General features: G+C 48.1%; 1 pseudogene; it reads left to right on the top strand.

Moving 5' to 3' along the window:
- Window positions 1-1,816: 1,816 nt before the first annotated feature.
- On the top strand, window positions 1,817-1,933 carry LOC124552399 (annotated as a pseudogene).
- The last annotated feature ends 2,402 nt before the right edge of the window (window positions 1,934-4,335 follow it).

The raw sequence follows: 4,335 nt of genomic DNA, 5'->3' as shown, positions 1-4,335 counted from the left end.
ACGTTTCTAAGGTTTTCCAGCCAAAGCTTCGCTTTTTGTTTAAACAATATTAAATACATTTTCCTGTATAACAAGTGCTCTGGAATTGGTGTGTGCTCGTGAGTGCCTTGCAAACGCGAAAATAAGTTTACGCTGTCTACTGCAAAAAATGTAGCAGATCACCACGAGTGTTTACCACAGCATCGCCATCCACGTTTCTTAGTTCTCCTGTAAGGTTTCAATTTATAACCACTGCAGGTTAAACGTATATTACTACAATCACTAAAAATACGTTTCAAAACGTGCCTTTCGGCCATATTTTTCCCTTGGTGACTAACTTGAGCTACGCAGCGGAACACTCTGTGACGTCAGCGAGTCGCTGTCGTTCACAGGACTGACGATCTCGGTGAGGGCAGGAACAGCACCCCCTCTGACTCATTCCTGGGGTCGGGCCATCCTGCTACCTGCCATCGGAGTAGCCTAGATCGAGCGTGGGATTACCTCACTCTTTCAGAATGCCCTTATTGCGGTCGTTAAAAGTTGCCGAGTTCGAGTCTGGCCCGTGGACGAACCCAGGTAGAACACGGGCGGCGGCAATTAGCCAGCAGGACGGCCCCCGACTCTTTCTCCAGTTCTTGTACTGAACAGACTTGGTGGGCGACATTTTGCCAAGAAGATACCACGTCCTGAGGGAACACGTTTCCGTGAAGTATGTTCCGATCTCAATAACAGCCAGAAGGGAAAAACGCGCCGAAATAAAAAACCTCGTTGATTATGTGCAAAGTGTAGCCCTGCGAATGCGTGAGCGTTTCTAAACATATCACACTCGTACAAATTATGTGTAAAAGCGGTGTGTTCAGAGTTTTTTTTTCAGAGTAAAAACATGATTCAGTAAGACATTTTGTGTAACTGCTAACTATAATAGTTCATAATGCGGCTTTTCAGGATAGATAAAACAGGTTTCATCGTTTCAAATGGAACTGTTCCATTTGAAACGATGAAAACTGATTTATCTATTCTAAACAGCCGTATTATTGTGTTCGCAGTTACAAACACATGATTTGCGAAAAATGTTTGTTAAAACAACAGCAATCCAGTAGCCCCACTCAGGTGAATGAGGCCAATGTCGAATGTGTTCAACGGGAGTGTGACTGCTGAGATATATACAACTATTGTAAGTGACACGTTCATTCAGATTTTGTAGGCGGGATTCCCGCTTTGCGCCGGCCGCGGTGGCTGAGCGGTTCTAGGCTCTTCGGTCCGGAACCGCGCGACTGCTACGGTCGCAGGTTCGAATCCTGCCTCGGGCATGGATGTGTGTGATGTCCTTAGGTTAGTTAGGTTTAAGTAGATGTAAGTTCTAGGGAACTGATGACCTCAGCTGTTAAGTCCCATAGTGCTCAGAGCCATTTGAACCATTTTGTCCGCTTTGCAAGTGGGCATGCTCCCATTCGCAGAGACTGACAATTAAATTATACTTCTCACTCGGTGCCCATATTACCCACATTTATATTTCATTTAGACGTTTAAGTCTCTGAAAAAAAAAAAAAAAAAAAAAAAAAAAAAAAAAAAAAAAAAAAAAAAAAAAAAAAAAAGTTCAAATGTGTGTGAAATCTTGTGGGACTTAACTGCTGAGGTCATCAGTCCCTAAGCTTACACATCATTTAACCTAAATTATCCTAAGGACAAACGCACACACCCATGCCCGATGGAGGACTCGAACCTCCGTTGGGACCAGCCACAGAGTCCGTGACTGCAGCGCCGTAGACCGCTCTGCTAATCCCGCGTGGCGGTCTCTGCAAGATAAACAATTTACTAACAGTCTTTCTCTTCCATTGGCAACGGCCTTACCGCAGTGGATACACCGGTTCCCGTCAAATCACCGAAGTTAAGCGCTGTCGGGCGTGGCCGGCACTTTGATGGGTGACCATCGGGCCGCCATGTACTGTTGCCATTTTTCGTGGTGCACTCAGCCTCGTGATGCCAAACTGAGGAGCTACTCTACCGAATAGTAGCGGCTCCGGTCACAGAAAACCATCATAACGACCGGGAGAGCGGTGTGCTGACTACACGCCCCTCCTATCTGCATCCTCATCTGAGGATGACACGGCGGTCGGATGGTCCCTATGAGCCAATTGTGGCCTGAAGACGCAGTGCCTGCCTGCATTTCTCTTCCATTAAGGTAATGGAACTGCTTCTTACGGAGTAATGGCACAGAGTCCGTTGTACAACGACTCAGGGTGCACCTGCATCGACACTGCAGAGAAATAAGATAGTTTTGTACGCCATCCTACGTATCTCTGTAAATAGTTCCGCCAATATCTAACACTTACCATGAAGGAAGAGACGGGACAGTTGGTAAATTTCATATATAAAAACCAGTCACATTAATGTAACCACCGCCTATGTTCGACGTCAAGGTGCAGTAACCACTCACAGGTAGCAGGTGGTAGCACTAGCAGTGGAATGCATATAAAGCGGGGCGGGGCAGGACGCGGATAACAATGCGATCGTTGTAAGGGGGGAACGAAGCGATTTACTTGACATCCAAAAGAGTATGATCATTGGCTTTCGGACCAAGAGTGAAAGCATTACCTAAATGGCTAACTCTGTAAAATGTTCGCTTGCCACTGTGGTTAAAGTATACCGTGCATGGCAAAATGGCGCCATCCAAACCCGGCGCACAGGCTGCTGTGGTACACCACAGGGCACAGATGACACAGTTGAATGACAGCTGTAGAAATGCCTCCTAGTGAACAGACTTGCAACAGTTGAGTCACTGAGCAGCTAGACGAACCAGCGGGCCACCAACAGTGTCTCCTGAAAGGCCGCTCAACGAACATTGCAGCATATGGCCCTTGGCTAAAGGCGCCTGTTTCATGCACCCGGGCTGAATGCTGTCCATCAACGACAGAGGCCGGAATTTGTATTGTACACCAGTACCACAATCGGACGTAAGCTGAGGGGCGACAGGTGGTATTTTCAGATGAATCACGTTCTGTGCTCCTTCTGACAGATGGCTGTTGGCGTGTACGGCGTGATACGTCTGAAAGCAAAGATTTCAAGCTGGAGGAGGTTGAGTCATGGGCTGGGGAATGATTTCGGGCAGTCCGTGGGTGGTCTCGTCATCAAGCAAGGCACAATGGATCAACACAAGTAATCGTCATTCAAATGTTCAAATGTGTGTGAAATCTTATGGGACTTAACTGCTAAGGTCATCACTCCCTAAGCTTACACACTACTTAACCTAAATTATCCTAATGACAACCACACACACCCAGGCCTGAGGGAGGACTCGAACCTCCGCCGGGATCAGCTGCACAGTCCATGACTGCAGCGCCTAAGACCGCTCGGCTAATCCCGCGTGGCTATTCGTCTTTCTGTGGGGACCTCGTACACCACTACATGCAGTTTGTGTTTACTCGGCATGACGGCATCTACCAGCAGGACATTGCAACATGTCACACAGCTCGCATGTGTGTCTGGTTCGAAGAGCACCGGGCTGAGTTTACTGCACTTACCTGACCATCAAACTCCCTGTATGGAAACCCAACATAGAATCACCTCGACCGGGGTGTTCTATTGCAGTGTGGACCTCTGCAAAACCTGCAGCAAGAGAGTCAACAGAGATCTGGAAGGTACCGATAGGGATATGGAGCCATGCGGACTCCAGTGCCGTGGCCATGCGGCGTGCAGGCCGATCGAGTTGGTTCTACAGATTCTCGACTGGGGAGTTTGCTAGCCGGAGGAGTACGGTAGATTCATCCTGGTGCTCTTAGAACCACTCATGTACACTGTGAGCTGTGTCACATGTAGGTCATGGTAGGTGCCATCACGACAAGGAAAAAACAAACTGCATGGAGGGGTGGACATGGTCCCCAAGGATGGATGCTTACTTGTGTTGATTCATTGTACCTTCCTGAAAGTGGAGGTTGCCCAGGCAATACCATCGCGTCGAGGAAAAAATAACTGCACAGAGGGGTGGACTTGGTTCCCAAGGATAGATGCTTACTTGTGTTGTTTCATTGTACCTTCCAGGAAGAGGAGGTCGCCCAGGGAAGGGCAACGTCTGAGGAGAAGACAAACTGCATGGAGGGGTGGACGTGGTCCCCAAGGATAGATGCTTACTTGATTCATTGTACCTTCCAGAGTGAGGAGGTCGCCCAGCGAATACCATCACGCTGAGGAAACAAAAACTGCATGGAGGGGTGGACATGGTCCCCAATGATAGATGCTTACTTGTGTCGATTCATTGTACCTTCCAGAAAGAGGAAGTCGCCCAGGTAATGCCATGCTCCATCTTCCGACCTGGACCTTTCCGACGATTGTTGCAGGCTGTATGTTATCAATACGATG

Source organism: Schistocerca americana, chromosome 1 (assembly GCF_021461395.2).
Source record: "Schistocerca americana isolate TAMUIC-IGC-003095 chromosome 1, iqSchAmer2.1, whole genome shotgun sequence".
Classification (NCBI taxonomy): Eukaryota; Metazoa; Arthropoda; class Insecta; order Orthoptera; family Acrididae; genus Schistocerca; species Schistocerca americana.
This window is presented reverse-complemented; position numbering and strand designations above follow the sequence as displayed.